This window comes from Anabrus simplex, chromosome 2 (genome assembly GCF_040414725.1).
Source record: "Anabrus simplex isolate iqAnaSimp1 chromosome 2, ASM4041472v1, whole genome shotgun sequence".
Taxonomy (NCBI): domain Eukaryota; kingdom Metazoa; phylum Arthropoda; class Insecta; order Orthoptera; family Tettigoniidae; genus Anabrus; species Anabrus simplex.
The window spans coordinates 667,049,344-667,067,834 of NC_090266.1; the positions used below are offsets into that span (position 1 = coordinate 667,049,344).

At 40.5% G+C, this 18,491-nt stretch overlaps 1 protein-coding gene across 1 annotated transcript in view; it reads left to right on the plus strand.

The window, feature by feature from the left end:
* The window catches only part of LOC136863019 (RUN domain-containing protein 1), a 164,597-nt gene that overhangs the window by 39,547 nt on the left and 106,559 nt on the right, over positions 1–18,491 (plus strand). The gene's annotated exons all lie outside the window — the stretch shown is intronic.

Sequence of the window (18,491 nt, forward strand, 5' to 3'; positions counted from 1 at the left end):
CCCCACTGTCGGCAGCCCTGAAGAAGGTTTTCCGTGGTTTCCCATTTTCACACCAGGCAAATGCCGGGGCTGTACCTTAATAAAGGCCACGGCCGCTTCCTTCCAATTCCTAGGCCTTTCCTATCCCATCATAGCCATAAGACCTATCTGTGTCGGTGCGACGTAAAGCAAATGGCAAAAGATAAGTTATCTATTAACAAGGTAGTTGTGTGTTGCCATTCTGTGGCAACTTCTTGCAAATTTGCAATGTGGCTGAGATTTCAGATATCTTTCAAGTGAAGGTTTTTAAAACTGTTTTGTAATTCACAATTTATTTCATAAATTGTTCATCCATTCACACCCTTGTGCATGTAAGAAGAACATTCTTCCCACTAAGGTTTGAAATCCTAGCTAATACGTGTGGAACTTTTGAAATGAATAGTAATGTTTCTGTGGTTCTGGAGGTTTTATGACTATGATCACAATATCAACGTTTAGTTACGTGTTAACTGGTGTTGTACACCCTGCAATAGAAATCTTATATTATTAAGCTTCCTAAAGCGGTCATTTCTTGATGGATACAGTACTTTGCATCCATCTCTTGGCACAGGCCAGAGTAAAGTGTAGCTTCCACCGAAGTCCCAGTCAACATCCATGGCTGTGACAATATGGAAGTTGCTGGGGTATGGGTAGTGCTGAGTAATGACATTCAGAGCATGACTAGTGCATCTGAGTGTTATGAAAGGTGATGCTCATAGGGTCAGTCGTGCTGCAATAGTACTTTCTGACCCAGTGAGGAAAGCAATGGCAAACTACCTCACGCCTCATCTTGCCTAGTACGCCTCATTTTGGTGCTGCCATTGGTTTTTGGGGTTTCCTTATAACCGCATGACCTTTGGTGGTGCTATTTGAGGATCCAACCAGCCTCTGGGCTGCTGACCTAACAGACAGAAATGTGATTTAGAGGTCCAAATATACCCCTGACACAGAAAATACTGCTATTGTACCAAGATATGGGTATATTATTTAACTTTTTTTTTTTTTTGTCCTTCTACATGTGTCTTGAACACCTCAGGTTTTTTTTTTTACACATGTTTCACCATTTTTTTTACATACTGTAGATATGTTCACCCCTGTTTCTGCAAATACAGGAAATATGTTTTCCTCTGCAATTTTAGAGGGCAGAGATAGCAACTTTAATTTACTTCCAGACACACTGCAGAGGAGTGAGCTCTGGTATTAAATTTCGGAATCTTGCCTTTTCTTCTTGGCTGAAATTATGCCCTCCATTGTAGTTCAGGTCAAAGATTTCTGGACAACTCTAGCCTTTTACTGAGCATGACATGTGAGTCAGCCAGAAGTTAAGTCAAAACAACTAAGTTGTTCTTTATCTTTGGAAAACTGATGCAGAATATATAAATTGACAATACTTAAGTTCAGCATCATGTAAAAGACACTAGTAGGACGTCTGTTTGTGCATCAATTAGAGCTGTATACTGCATATTTCTTATTTAGGCTATCCACCCCTCCTTTTGTCAGACTATACTGGGATATGATGTCTGATTTATTGTTTGAGGGATCATTCTCAATGCCATGGTGCATTGATTAAACCAGTATTTCTGCACTGCCTATTACTTGGGATATGAGGAAGCAGAATAATATCATTTTTAAAGCCATACTAATCTTAATCTACTGCACAAGAACAAGTTTGTATATATTTCCTATTCTTCTGCTTTCTATGTGATTTTTTTAACCCTTTCCCGCCCGCATTTTCACTCCGCTTATCCCCAGGTTTCAACCTATTATTTAGCAAAAACTGAAACAGACCGTATTGTTTCAGAAAAAGTTAAATGCAGTAAAAACTATTGGTCACAATGAATTCAAATTTTCAATAACATTAGAAAATATACCATCACATCCATGTCTCTGTTTATTGAGTCATAATATGTCCCCCCCCCACACTCCTCGTGATACTCGACACAGAGACAGTCTGCATTTGTCACATTCCCATGTTGTCTGAATCCCTCAAAACCAATAATCACGTGATTTTGGAAGTGGAATGATGCCCATGTATATAAGATTTTATTTCATCTTGGCAAGGGTCTTCCTATTCTGTTTTTATCTTACCGGAATGCGACTGTTTGAAGGCTGCATTGTTATATGCGCAATAGGCTATGCCACTGAATAATTTTTCTCCTCCTAACATACGTAAAAACAACCTCTTTCCCCTAATACACTTTCCGAATTGTGCGCAGGTTCAACATCATCCATTTAATCATTCGGAGCAACGAAACGTAATATTTGTGTTACCTGAATTGCCGTGGCATCGCCATCAGGTCCGATTTATCGATATTAGTTTTCATTCATATCACTGTTATCACTAAAATTATCTTCGTTGATACATTATTCACTCATTAAAAATTCACCTGCTCCCCTACTCAAGGATTCTGTGTCACTTTTTTCGCCCATATTCAGCTCAGTTTCAATATACGCGATATTCAATCCCGCCATGTTTACGGACGAAACAGCTGACCCGCGCTCGCGGAAGTTCAAGACCGTTGCCTAGGCAACGTCAAGACAGATTATCTCTCTTCCTTTATTCCCTAAGACTTGTAGATTGCACTGCGTGTTCATAAATGCCTTATAAACACTTCACTGATGAGAAAAATAAAAAACTATCGCGCAGATCGCAGACGAATGCAGATAATGCAGCCGGGCGCTTTCGGGCGCTAAGGGCCGGAAAGGGTTAATGGTCAGTCTTGTTACTTGTCGTGGTAAAGTCAGATTTTTTTCTTCAGGAGTTGGAGCATATCCATCAAAACCTTTTTAAGTTCAGAAATAGCCATGTAAAATTTTCTAGTCCTAGCAATCACTTGTTAGGGAGAAAGCTGGATGTGATCCTTCTGTTATGTGTTTTGTTTCATCTCTCTCTCTCTCTTGCTCTCATTTATTTCATTTTAATACTTACATTATCCCATTGGGATCCTTTTCTCCTCTTGTGTTTCTCCTGTGTTCCTAGCCTTTTACACCTTTATCCATCATTATCTTATGCCCTTCCCTTTTGCCTGTATTATTTACCTGGTTTTTTCCTTATCCTACACTCCCCACATGAAAAATGGTGTATGGATTTTAGTGCCAGAGTGTCCGAGGACATCTTCGGCTCGCCAGGTGCAGGTCTTCTGACTTGACTCCCATAGGCGACCTGCATGTCGTGATGAGGGTGAAATGATGATGAAGACGACACATACACCCAGCCCCCCCCTCCCCCCGTGCCATTGGAATTAACCAATGATAGTTAAAATTCCCAACCCTGCCGAGAATCGAACCTGGGACCCCTGTAACCAGAGGCCAGCATGCTAATCATTTAGCTATGGAGCTGGACACTCCCCACATCAAGACTGAAGATCTATCAAGATGGCCCCGCTATGAGTGTTCGTGCCCGCCCTCGTGATGAAGTTGGGAAGCAGAAAGGAGCTTTTTGAGGGCTGAGAAGAATGGATGTGGAAGAACTGGGATTGATGAAGAGAGAGTCTACCTATTTGAAGATAGTGGTGTATGAAGACTTGGAGGTGGTCAGAGTCTTTTTGTATTTTCATGGTTGTCCTTGTCTCCTCTTTCTGTCTTCTCGCACTGACCTATCATTGTGTTCATCCTGTTTCATGTTCGATTTCTCATTCCTGTCTCTCTGTATATGACTATGCAAAGTAATAATGGCCTTAATTAAGGTATGGCCCCAGCAATTGGCTGGTGTGAAAATGGGAAACCATGAAAAACCATCTTCAGAGCTACCCGACAGTGGGGTTCAAACCCACTATCTCCTGAATGCAAGTTGACAGCTACGTGACCTAAACCACATAGCCACTTGCTCAGTACTAAGGTTCTTCATGAAGACTGTCCCATATTCATCAAACCCACACATGCTTAAGACATAATGTTGAGACTGTAATCTACTCGACAATTAAACCCTCTTCCCTTCCTCTGTAAGGGTCTGTCGCCGAGCTGGCAGATTCCCTGTCAGCTGTTTGTCTAGCTTTTTCTTAAACATTTTCAAAGAACTTGGAAATGTATGAAACATTTCCCTTCGTAATTTATTCCAGTCCCTTACTCCTCGTCCTATAAATGAATATTTGCCTCAGTTTGTCCTTTTGAATTCCAACTTTATCTTCATATTATGATCTTTCCTACTTTTAAAAGCTCCACTCAAGCTTGTTCGTCTACCTGCTTATATCATTCCATGCCAACTCTCCACTGACATCCCGAAACATACCACATATTACAAACCATCACACTCATTTTTGTTCCGTATTGAAAACAGTGATCTCACTTAGTTTACAAAAGGAGTATATTTGTTACCCCACCTATTCGATATTGAGACTTATCACATAGTCGAGCATCTCTTCTCCTTACTTCCATGTCTTCTGAGCCCAAAGTTTGCAACATTTTTGTAACACTACTTTTTTTTTTTTTTTTTTTTTTTTTTTTTGGAAATCACCCAGAACAAACCGTGTTGCTTTCCTTTGAATTTTTTCCAGTTCTCGTATCAAGTAGTCCTGGTAAGGGACCCATACACTGGAGCCCTACTCTAACTGCAGTCTTACCAGAGACTTGCATGCCATCTCCTTTACATCTGCACTACAACCCCTAAATATTCTCATAACCATGTGAGAGATTTGTAAATTTTCACTTACTTACCAAATTGGATGCTAGCAATTAAAGGGAAAACTTGTCATAGTGGGAAAAGTACATTGACTGCATGACTGTTTTGTCATGTTCTAATAGTGATAGGTCGGACAAGCATATCTCTGGCAAAGCAGTGAAACCAAGATGATGTAAGAATGTTGTGAAGTTACCAGTGCAGTACAGCAGTACACCAGTACAGCATGGATGACCTCAGAAATTTTTTGCTAAGAACTTTTTCACTACAAAATGACTATTCTGTGGCTGATAAAATAATGCCATATAAGATGGCAGTTTAAGTTATGTACGGTCGAAACCGGTTGTAATAACTCTGAAAGTACCCTTAATTAATGATCGCTATAGGCGATAGTCACACAAACCAGGTTTTTTTTTTTTATTGCTAAAAATGTCATATCTGAGTTTTTGGCTGCACACTTGCATGGTTAATTAACAGAATAAACGTACAACTTGAAAAACTTAAGTGAAATAATTACTGTATTTGTAGTAAAATAACTGTCCGGCCCCACGGTGTAGGGGGCAACACGTCCGCCTGTCACCCGGCAGCCGCGGATTCGATTCCCGGCTTGGTCAGGTTTTTTTTATTGTAATGATTAATATCCCTGGCCTGGGGACTGGGTGTTTGTGACGTTCTTAATCTTCCTTTCCTCACACACAACATTCCACACTACCACCATTCCAATTTACACTCAGGTTCATACAATATTATGCAGGGGCAAATGATCCACATAGGTCGACGCCCCGAACAAATAGCATTTATAAAGAAAGTTTTTAAAAAAGTACAGTAACTTATTTGTGGAGTGGGACTGAGAGGAATTTTTCTTCTAATGTTCACACAGTACGTACAGCAATGATATGTCTGCAAAATATAAAATAATAAGTGAGGAAGGAAGTAGCAACCATGTAAATTGATCAATAACATCGCACACAATCTTAGCTTGTTCTGTCTTGTCCTTGCTAATTGTAGAAATCGTTCAGCGTGACACGCACAATTCTTCCACGATGCTGACATTTGTTTCCCCATTTTGTAATCACCATATTATTTGTGACTTTTTTTCAATATTAAACACTTCCCCTTCATTTAAGACATCTTCGCAGTGACGCTTGCCTTGACAATTTTACAAATAGACTGAGTAATTTGAAATCTACAGTCTACTGAAAACAAGAGTTTGGAAATAAGCTTTATATTGTTGTCGTGATCCTCAAATGCATAATAAACAACATTGGACGTTGTAGCCGATACATTTCTTCGAAAATGTGATTAAAAATTCACCGTTTTTACAATATGTCATAATAAGCAATGTTGTACTAAGTGATTTTTAAAATAATGTTTCTTATAGGAGTTAATAATAATAATAATAATAATAATAATAATAATAATAATAATAATAATAATAATAATAATAATAATAAATGCCCACAATATGCAAAATTTGCATATTACATCAAGTAAATTACAATTCACTCAAGGAGAACTTTGTTCAGAGCAAAATTGATTCAGAGAGACTGTTTTCTCCTTACACTTCATTACGTGATATGTATCACACTGTTCATTGCACACTACAAATACATACTCCTGGCTGGCCCGGTGGTAGGATTTCTTGGCACAGATGCTGTGGTTAAAGCTGTGTATTGCAAAGCAAAGCGTGTCACCAAATGCCGCAACTCGTATTCCTCTTTCATCCAATCCTTATTTATCAGTGCGTCTGTACTGTAAAAGCTTTCCTCGGTCGAGTCCCTTTTCTCTCGTAGTTCTTGAAACAGTTCCTTGTATGCCGGAGTTTGCTGTAGAGGCATTTGTAGTCTTAAATCCTCTATCAAATAGGTTTTCTGGGCTAAAACATATACGTACTGGGATCGGGTGAATTTAGATACCCCTAGGACCCTCTTAAGGTATCTCGTTTTCATGCTTTACAGTCCTTGCAGCTGTTTTCGTGATAGGTACTCCCATATTACTGTACTTCTAATCCGTATGTGAGCGTTGGTAGCACTTTGACTTGGAAAAGTGTCATCGCTGTCTCCATTCTTTGCAGATGTTTGATTTCACTTATGTTTCTAAGTGCAGCAGCTAGTCTCTTCTTTATGTGTACTGAGAAGGTTGTCCCAGAGACTTGTAGTGTGATCCTTAGATATGTGAACTGTTTTTTTTTTTCAGTATTAATGTATGTCCCCCACATACAATGTAGTCTCCTTTCGATAAGCATCCTCCTCTCCTGAATACCTATAATTCTGTCTTCTTTAGATTCATCCTTAGTTTATTGTCATCCGCCCATTGTGTGATAAGCTCCATTCCGTTTTGCAAATCTTTTATGTTATCAGCGGCTAGTGCCATATCAACCGCATATATGTATATGCTTACATTTTGTGCTCCCTCTTTGATTTTTGTAAGGAGATCCTGGGTCAGCGCATTGAACAATAAAGGTCTCAATGGGTCCCCTTGTAGCACTCCTATGATTTGATCTATTCAGTCTGATTGGGATACTCCGTCACTGATTTGCACTTGGTTTGCCGTTAGTATGTTAGCTATTCAATTCATCATATCCGAGCATCCAACGAGGCTTTCCAGTTTCTTAATTAATTTCCTTCCATTTACAGTGTCAAAGGCTTTGGTGTAATCAATGAAGATTACATACTTCTTCTCGTGGGCTTGTGTTCTTTCTTGTATGTCCTTTAGCAGACAGCTCGCCACTATCAGGGTGGATCTCACTTTTCAGAATCCAAATTGTTCATCAGGTAACAGTAGTTCCATCAGGTTACTTATTTTCTGTACTAATAGTTTGGTGAGTATTTTTAATGCCACCGATTCCAGGGCTATACCTCTGTAAGATTCTGGTTTGCTCGTGTCCCCTTGTCCTGTATATAGCAGCTTTATGACTGTCTTCCGCCATGCATTAGGTATGTTACCGGATTCCACGCACTTGTTCATTAGCATTGTCAACACTGGTTCTAGGTAGGGTAATGTAGCTTTTAGATGTTCTGCGCAAAGTCCGCCTATTCCCGGTGCCTTGTTTACCTTGCTTGTTGAGATGGCCTTTCTCACTTCCTCACTTGTGAAGATTGTAGTTCTTTCTATCACTTTCCTCTCCTCTAACTTTGGTCTGGTTTCCTTAAGGGAAATGATTCTCCCAAGTCTCCATGGGTATGTCTGCAGGAAATCGCGGCTGCCATGGTCTAAGTGCCTATAAGGGTTCTTCTTAGCATCTTTTACAAGCTATTAGTCTTCCTTTGCCCTAAATTCCCGCCTTTTCAGCTTTAGTAGTGCCTTGAATTTCTTCCTCGCTGTCTGGTAGCATTCCAGGTCTCTTTTATCTTCCATTCTTCTAGCTATGTGCAATCTTTCTAGTGTAATTCACCTTTCAAGGTAACACTCCTTGTCAAATAATTTTTGCGCTTTCCTGGTGTCCTCCCTTGCTGCTTTTCCTTCTTTGTTGAATTTCGTTATTCCTGCCTTGGCCTTGTCCAGATTTCCCTCGCTGATATCTTGTAGTAGGCGTGGTATCTTACCAGTGTTCTCCTGGAGCATATGTGGGTCCAACCTTCTCTGTATCCTTTGTGTTTTTATTTGTTTATTCATGTGTGTGTTTGTCTTGAGTGTCGTTCTTACTAGTATATGTTATGTTTCCTAATTAACACTGCCTCATTTCTTATTAGGACATTATGTTCCTATGCATCGAAGCCCCTAATGAGTGTGAGGGGAAAATGGTTTTCCGTGGTTTCCCATTTTCACACCAGGCAAATGCTGGGGCTGTACCTTAATTAAGGCCACAGCCGCTTCCTTCCCACTCCTAGCCCTTCCTTGTCCCATCGTCGCCATAAGACCTATCTGTGTCGGTGCGACGTAAAGCAACTAGCAAAAAAAAAAAAAAAAAATGAGTGTGATGTCTATGGGACTTCCTCCGTTGTGGCATATGTATGTCAGTGCCTTTTTGTCGTTCACTAATGTGAGCCCTTCCCCTAGCAGATAGTCCAGTACTATTTCCGCTTTGTTATTTTGCTTTATTTATTGGGCAGTTCAGGTTGCCCACAATAATCACTCTTTCATTCGCCTGTGTATTGTCTAATGCTCTCTGTATACCGTCTACTATGTCTATTGCGCTGTACTCTGGTCTGTAGTATACGCCTACTAATGTTCCTATTTTTGTTTTAATCACCAATTGATTCTCCTCCTTGAGAATTGTTTCAAGGGGGATAAATTTCAAGTTGATTAGGCATGTTATTCCACCTGACAGCCTTCCTCTATCGCCTTCCCTCGCAAAAAAAAAAACAGATCAGATGTAAGGCTTTTCAGGCGTTTGCTCTATTAACCAGCGTTTCGTTAATAGAGCAAACGTCTGAAAAGCCTTACATCTGATCTGTTTTTTGACATGCTCTATTGGTGGAAAAATATCTAATTCCCTCCTTGGGAACTTAGAATTTCCATTCCCTTGCAAATGCGAGAATGTTATAGAATCCTTTCAATCACAGTTTGATTCCGCTGTAATAAATATCTCTTGTCAATATGCAGATATCAATATCACTGAAAATGTATCTCGGCATCTGTCTTAATACGTCTTCTAGTCCTTCTATGATCCAATTGAGAACTTTCACTTGATCCTGTTCCATCTTATGATCTTTTCCTGTACCTCCAGGGATCTCGAATGGGCCGGCATATGACGTCCTTTGGCCAAAATGCCCCCTCATATACTTGGTCATGTTCTTTCAATGGGATGCCTATTTTGAATGCTCTCCTGGTATTGGTGTCACTAACCATTTGACAGTTTATTCTTCCAGGCACCCCATTTTCCCTTAGGTATTCTTCTGTGTCTCCTTCCGTGGTTTCCGTGGTCAGATTTCCCAGATATACACACGCAACTCCCTGTTACTGCCTTCAACTTGCTTTCCCTTTGTCTTGTGGCCCTTATTCTTTCTCTTGTTTCCTTTTCTCCTTCCCCCTCTGATACTCGTCCACTCCTGGGTCCCTTTCTCCCTCTCATCACTCCCGTCCACTGTTGTTCTTCTTCCCGCTGCTTTAAATTTTCATCTGCACCGGGTTTAGCATTTCTTTTGGTTCCAGTAACCATCTCAATTTCTATTTCCTCCTTGGATTCCTTTGTTGCTCTTGGGTATTTTTGCCTTGTCTTGCATTCTTCTCTTATTTTATATTATCGCTCCTCCTCCGTGATAGGGCTTATTGCTTCCGGTGTGTTTGCATCCTTTTGTTGTGATGTCATTGATCTTCCGGTCTCATTCCTTTTTTCCTCTTTTATTAACGCTTTAATGCTGTTTGTGATAACCTCTATCATGGTTTGTAGTTGTTGGTTGATTTTTTCCATAATTTTTTCTTCCAATTCCTCATCTTTAAGTACTTTGTCACTCTTGCTTATTTTCCCACTTGCGTCTCCAACTTGTCACTATTGCAGTCTCTGTTTTGCTCTATGTCTGCCGTTGACTTACTGCCACTGCTCCCCATAGTCTGTGCTGTATCTGTGGTAGCAGGTGCGTTCCAACTATTGAAATCTGCTTTAAGCGCATTGTTGGTGTATCGGTTGTCACGTGATTTCTCGCAGCTATCTTCTCCGTATTGTATTTCCCCGTTAGATGTCGGATTTGTATTGTTTTTGCTTGTGGTCTCGTGCGCTGAGACTGTAGATGTCACTATCTGTCCTTCTTGTCGGGTGAATGCCTTCCTGCCGTTCTCTCTGCATTGATTCTCCCCGCTAGGTGTTGGATTTTCGTTGCTGTTACTTGCAGTTTCCTTTGTTGGTCCAATAGATGTTGTTAGTTGTCTCTTTGGTTGTCTGTCTTCTTCATACTGAGTTTCCCCCGTTAGGTGTCAGGCTCGGGTTGATGCCACTTGCAGTGTCTTGAGTTGGGCCGGTAATTTCTCTAACTGTTCCTCTGATCGACTGTCTGCTCCATACTGGCTTTTCCCGCTAGGTGTCAGGTTCAGGCTGCTACTCCTTGTAGTTTCATGCGTTGAGCCAACAGATGTTGTTAGTTGTCCTGATTGGGTGCTAGGAATCAGGCTATGGCTGCTACTCCTTGTAGTTCCATGCGTTGAGCCAAGAGATGTCGCTAGTTTTCCTGATTGGGTGCTGGGTGTCAGGCTCAGGCTGCTACTCCTTGTAGTTTCATGTGTTGAGCCAACAGATGTCACTAGTTGTTCCTCTGACTGGCTGTCTGTTCCCCCTTCTATCCGATAGGTTTGTTTTTCCTTAACCTCATTTTGTGGCATTTCCTTATCCTCGTTCTTATCGCCTACAGCCAATTTCATTGCTATAAAGCATTCCCTGATGACACTCACCGCTTGATGTATGTTTTCCTGTACGTCTTTCCGTAGGTAGCCTCCTGCTTCCGTGATGTTCACTAAACTTCTTAGAGCACATTCGATTCGGAATGTTAGATTTCGCCATAATATCCAATAGGTCTTTAAAAGCGATGTCACAATAAATGGTTTCGATTATTTTTGTGAGCATGTGGCTATTTCAGTACAATTTATTCTGTGATTTTTGTGTTTTGGTAGTGTCGTTTCTACATTTGTGCATAGTGATTACTTGGTTATGTGACTGGTAATGTTTTGACTTATGCTTATTAACATGTTTTCAGCAATATTTTAAACTAAGTTCAGTTAAATTGCACTAGTAATTATGCCTATCATGGAAGCCACTTTCCTTATCTTTTTATTGGCCAAAAATCACGAATGGAAAGTATTGAGACCTAAAGCCTTGAAGCATAAATAAGAATCAAGGGATATGAAAGAGAATTAACTAGAAAGGAGCTAGGTACAGTTGCAGTTTATCCCCATCAATTTTAATGTTTGTATAGAACAGGCAGTGAAGGATATCAAAGTAATGTAAGGGTTATTCTGCCCGAAGGCAGGTCCGAACCTCCGCAGAGGTGTTCCTGAGCCGGAGTTTACGTGGGGTAGGGTGGCCAGTTCCTTTCCACTCCTCCATTCCCTTACCCCCCACCAACAGCGCGTGGCAACCCATCCAGCTCCTGACCACGCCCAGTGTTGCTTAACTTCGGAGATCTCACGAGATCCGGTGTTTCAACACGGCTACAGCTGTTGGCGAATATCAAAGAGAAATTTGGAAAAGGGACCAGAGTTCAAGGAGAGGAAATCAGATATCCAAGATTTGTGGATTTTACTTTATCTGAATCTGCAGAAGATCTGGAGAAATTAATGAATGATATGAATACAGTTTAATAGAAGAAGTACTTGATCAAAATAAATCTAAAACAGAAGTAATGGAATGCTGTCAGGTGATGCTGAATATGTGAGATATTGTGATTTAAAAAAAAGAAGTGTATATCGTTATCTGGATAGTAAAATAACCAATTATGTTCTAAGTAAAGATGACATTAAATATTAGTATATTCAGATAAGTTATTTAGTTGCATACCTTTCAGTGAGCTTGGCTGATCAAATTCTGAAGTTTTCCCACCATATTGACAATAAATAGTACCCATCATCTTCCCCCACTTCCATCCAAAATACAACGTATGGAAAATACAGTATTTTTAAAATTACAAACTGTAGTGCCTACGATATTGAAACTTTCCAAATAGTACACCAGCAGCATGTAGCTGCAAGCAACAACATTCATTAATGTGTTATTTTAATTTTGATTTCTGTTTCTTTCTCTCAATTTTGACTTTTCACTTTTTATTTTGATAATCATAAAACAAATAATTTTGATATGTGATGTAGTGCTAATGCAACATAGTACCATTACATGACTCAGTAAATATGCAATGCAACTCCTTTTCTACAGTTGGTAACAGATTTCAGGAGTATATCTTCAGCAATAAGAAAGTTACAGTGATTTTGTTGGAACATTGCTATTTCTTTTTTTTTGCTAGGGGCTTACGTCGCGCCGACACAGATAGGTCTTATGGCGACGATGAGATAGGAAAGGCCTAGGAGTTGGAAGGAAGCGGCCGTGGCCTTAATTAAGGTACAGCCCCAGCATTTGCCTGGTGTGAAAATGGGAAACCATGGAAAACCATTTTCAGGGCTGCCGATAGTGGGATTCGAACCTACTATCTCCCGGATGCAAGCTCACAGCCGCGTGCCTCTACGCGCATGGCCAAGTCGCCCGGTTGCTATTTCTTAAAAAGAAGTCTGGTATTCTTCACATGTACCACCACCTATAAGCGACTGATACTTAAAAAAAAAAGGTTAAGTACAATTTTACCGTACAAGAAAGACATTGTTTATATGTTTGTGGCTGTGTGAAATGCCCTAAAACAAGGATCAACACACAATACTACATCGCACTCCTTACACATGTACCTGGATTCCCTTCGTGCCTTCTTCCCTCTAGCATCGTGCACACTGCTGCACACCCTGCACATCCTTGTTGGGTTTTGATTCTTATCCGTTGGAGAAATCATCAAAGGAAAATGGTGGCCAATAGTCGCATTGTGGTTGCTTTTGCTGACGGACGTCCTGCTGCTTTCAGAGAAAATTTCTCCCTGTGACATTGTGCAATCGTTTTCTCAGCGAAAGCCACACGAAAGTAAGAGCTTTCTTCTTTCCTCCATGTTTTTTTTGAAGAGGACAAAAGCATTCCACACGGCTAGGTCCAAGAGTTGAAAAAATATCTTCCTATAAAACTTTTTACCTCTCTTCCATGGCAGGGTGTTGGTAGCAGCGTGATGATCTATTTTATCAACCACCCCCGTTGTTTTGTTATACGCGAACACAGATTTTGGTTTCACAACTTCCTTTTTCTGTCCTCTGCATCTTTCCATTTCTGCATTATGGATAGTAGATAGGATCCAGACATCTATCTTGTCTTTCCATTCTGTTGCAGTCGGTTTACCTCACTGTAATGCTGCAATCTCCCCCTTCTTGAATTTGGTGCTCCGGAAACTTGGAGGCACATCTGCTCTAATGGCATGCACATTGCCTAACATACCTGTGCGATTAGTAATCAAATCAGAATGTTGGCCAGCTGGGAAGAACTGTAATAGTTGTCTACAGTTAGACAGTACCCCTTATTTCACAGGGGTTTCATCAGTGTCATAACCTGTGATGACATGGGTAGATGTTTGTAGTCATCATCAAATTTAGAGCCCTTGCCCGTGTACATGATCAGGGACCAAACATAACCTGTAGCTGACTCGCATAGCATGAATATTTTGATACCAAATCTGGCTCTCTTGAGAGGTAGACATTGGACCTAGCCCAATCGCCCTTTATACAGCAGCAAGCTTTTGTCAGTTCTAAATTTAGTAGACATGTGATTTGGGATAGGCCACATTTTGTTTAGTTTAGGTTGTGGATGATGATCTGCAACATATGTACTATTGTCTGAAAAGTGTAGGTAAGATGTGTGTTTTTTAAGTAAGGGTCGTTTGAAAATAACACAATGAAGGACGCTTTTCAAACACCACACTTATTTGCAGATTCTACATATTTTACTCTATTTTTCAACATAAGCCGCCAAGTTTGTTTAAATACTTACCATACCTTACAACTAAGTTTTGAATACCCTCTTCACAGAAACTTGTCGCCTGCTCCGATAACCAAGAGTTCTTGATCTTGATCTTGAGCTGGAAAAGAGTCTGTTTGGCCTTCACCTTTACAAGTGAATGTGTGTGTCTCCATTCCATGCTCTGTTGCTTTGATTCGGGCGTGATATGCAAAACCCATGTTTCGTCTCCCATTATGATCTGACTCAACCTGTTGTCACCTTCTTCAGCATCGTCATCGAAGTTTGATTTGAGTGTTCAATGACATTTTTGACTCGTTATGCCGAAGAAGATAACGATAAGTTGAGTCAGATCGTAACGGGAGACGAAACATGGGTTTCGCATATCACGCCCGAATCGAAGCAACAGAGCATGGAGTGGAGACACACATTCGCCTGTAAAGGTGAAGGCCAAACAGACTCGGTCCCAGCTCAAGATCAAGATCAAGAACTCTTGGTTATCGGAGCAGGCCGCAAGTTTCTATGAAGAGGGTATTCAAAACTTAGTTGTAAGGTATGATAAGTGTTTAAACAAATTTGCCGGCTATGTTGAAAAATTGAGTAAAGTATGTAGAATCTGCAAATAATAAATGGGGTGTTCGAAAATCGTCTTTCATTGTGTAGTTATTTTCAAACGGCCCTTATTTAGAAAACACACCTCGTACCTCTTCAAGTTCACAGATCTTCAGAAAGGAAGACGTTGACAAAAAATTTGTATAGCTAATACAGGTGTCTTGGACCAATACATTTGAGATGTTGGTTTCTTTACAATGCTTTGCAGTATTGTCAGCGCAATGAAAATATACATTTTGTCAATTATTGTGCCCTTCTATGCCGGTGCATTAGTCTGTCTTGCGTATCTGTTAGTCTCAGTCATCAAAATATCTATAAAGTCATTGTCAATGAACTGACTAATATAGTGCATAACATCTTCACTACATGGCTGGAAATGTATTTCAGGGTTAGCCTTGAAAAGAAAACATGCGGCAGGTGGTAATGTTCCGGAAGTATCAATTTCCCACCACTGTCTGGCACTTGCAATATCACAATCAGATGAACTTGAGCTATCACTTTTTTCTTCTGAACTGTCCTCAGAAACTTCTTCAGAACAATCAGACTCACCAAACTCAAATGTCAAACTCTTCTTCACTCCCCATTTTCACTTAACAGATGAAGTACACTTAGATAGCAATAAATACGGAAAAGTCATGAGCTGCCTGAGTCACCGACATCTACTAGAGTTGAAACTTGCTGCCTGCTCCGATAACCAAGAGTTCTTGATCTTGCACTGCCTGAGTCACCGACATCCACTACAGTTGAGTCAGAGACGTCTGTTGGCAAAAATAGGAACCTAAAGTAATATCATAAACATCTGGCGGAAATATTGAGAAACAACAAGAAAGAAGTATATTCAGGCCTTTAAATTGGGTACCAATGAATGAGCAACACTCCCGAGTAAACTCGGTTTTTTATTTTATATAAAATCCCGAGTATACTTGGGCTTTTATGTTAAGAGGTTAGTGGAGATGTTACTGTGGGGGAAAGGCTTTGTAACGTCAGTACTGGATGGGAAAAGGTGGCTGCAGGAGGAGCCTCTATCTGAAGGTTGGATGAGGTGCATAAGAAAGCAGTTCATAGAATTAAGATCAGATTGCAGCAGTTCTTGCTGCTACCTACCAGTCTGGTGTGTGCTGTGCATCAGATCACTGTATCAGTTCAGTAACCTGAACGGAATTGAATATCCCCTCACAATTTTTGTAGCCTATGTGTTTGTTTCTTTCATGTTAAATTCAAAATATGTAAATTTAAAAAAAGGGTTGAAAAAGTGCACAGGCTCTGCATCAGCAGGATGAATATTACAAAACAATTCAGTCATTTTTACTAATAATGAGAGTGCCATGAAAATAAAGCATGTGGAGCAAAATCCTTGGAAGTAGATAATAGGAAACAAAGTTTCCATTCAAATAAAGTTTCTAGCGATTATTTTAAATTACCAATATAATGGTCCGTTATTGGACAATATAAATTTTCCAGCTAACTCATTCTTGGTTGCCTGTGTTTCGCCCTCATGTGCTAAGTGGGGCTCATCAGTTGGTACTTAGCACACCTACCAAGACGCAAGGCTAGTGCATACCGTGGAGGCCACTGCATAGGCTACTTGAAGCCTCCAGCAGTGCCAATGCACTATGAGAGACTATGTCTCATTTTCATAATTGATGCCTGCATGGCCATCAGATGATGTAGATGTTGATTCCCATAGGGAACATGAAATATTTGTCCTGAATGAGTAAATTTATATTACCAATATAATGGTCCGCTATTGGACAATATAAATTTTCCAGCTAACTCATTCTTGGTTACCTGTGTTTCGCCCTCATGTGCTAAGTGGGGCTCATCAGTTGGTACTTAGCACACCTACCAAGACGCAAGGCTAGTGCATACCGTGGAGGCCACTGCATAGGCTACTTGAAGCCACCAGCAGTGCCAATGCACTATGAGAGACTATGTCTCATTTCCATAATTGATGCCTGCATGGCCATCAGATGATGTAGATGTTGATTCCCATATGGAACATGAAATATTTGTCCTGAATGAGTAAATTTATATTACCAATATAATGGTTTTTAATTAGGCGCAACACAAAGCCCACTTCGACAGGAATGGCAAAAGGAGCATACAGTTCCTTAGCCACAGATGTGTGCCCTAACATTTACCCCCCAAAGGTTTAACATTGCATAGATTGAAGCAGATTAATTGTTAATAAGTATACATAAAGTATAAATAGAGCAAAAGTGTCTTATACAGTGGCCCTCCAAAATGCATCGGCTTTACTCAATGTACTAAAGAACAACATATGTTCAAAAAAGGTGGAGGTGGTGGGGAGAGAGGAGGAAGAGGAGGGATTCCTAAACTCAGCAAACTAAAATTTAGGAGAAAGTTCCACCAGAATTCATACTCTGAAAATGCACTGGTTTCATATTTTGAAATCTAAGTTGATAGTTAGTTGTTTACAAAGTAATAAAACAGAGCTTATATAGAACACTGATGACTGATTAGAATTGTTTCTTCCTGCATTTTATGTGTCCGAAATATTAACAGTAATTCAGTGAGAGGATGGAAGGTAGATTTTCAGAAAACATTGAAGAAAAAATCTCTCTCGTGCCCTCACCCTGACTAGAAAAGATGGTAGAGTTCATGGAGTAGAGAATCATCTCTCTCCTAACCCATGGCCACCATGTTCGAACATTTGGCATACAAAAGGTAACTACCCTGATTAGCAGAAGTGGCTTGTATATATATGAGGGTTGGAACTTAAATAGTGGCAACACTGCTGTGGAGACGCTATGCAATGGAATCTAATATTGTCGCTGATAGCACACATTGGTTACATACCTACCTTACCTCAGAGCAAATGGACTCGCCCTTCTCACATCACCTGCGTGTGCACAAGCGAGAGAAACACAGTCACTTGTGAGCTAGCGGTCTAATGTAATGTTGTCACTATGTTTTCCAAACAGGAACAACGGAGTTGGATCAAGATTGAATGTGCCAGAGGTCGTACAGCACGACAGTGTCATCAGGGTCTTCAAGAGGCTTGCGGGGAATCTGCATTGCCTTACGGAACAGTGGTACGTTGGATAAAAGCCTTCAACGATGGTTGGCAAACTGTGGCAGACATTCATCGGGCAGGTCGTCCTACGAGCGTCAATGAAGAAGAAGTGCATGCTCTTGCCGTGTTACTGACAGTGATCAAAACCAGACAATTCGTGAGCTCGCCCAAGAAACCGTATTAGCGCATGCGACTGTGCTTCACATCCTGAAGGAATGCCTGGGCATGCGATAAATTGCATCACGATGGGTTCCGCATGATTTGACGGAAATGCACAAATGGTTGCGTTACGATGCTACTAAGATGCACTTGGAGCACTATGAGCGCGAAGGAGAGACTTTCTTCATTTGCTTCAGAACTGTTCCAGAGATTCGACAGGCAGTAGACTGTTCCATTTGCACCATCAACAGAACAGGCTCTGCTAAAGGTATACTACTACTTCCACATCGCTGGCAAAGGGTTATACACAACGCCGGTGACTACATTGAAGGACAGTAAAGGTTGCTAACATGTAACTCTTTTGTCTCTGTTGTAAATAAATAGTTGCTACTATTTAAGTTCCAACCTTCGTATTTATAACTGAGTCGAAACTGACGGACAGTGGCCATGAAAAAAATTTGGGAGAGCACAGGCGAAGTTGCATACGTTAGCATAACGTCACAGCGTGAGAGACAAGAACAAAGCAGGTGATCAGTGTAGCTAGCTACAAGCAAGGGAAAGGATATGCAGGAGCAAGATAACAGCTC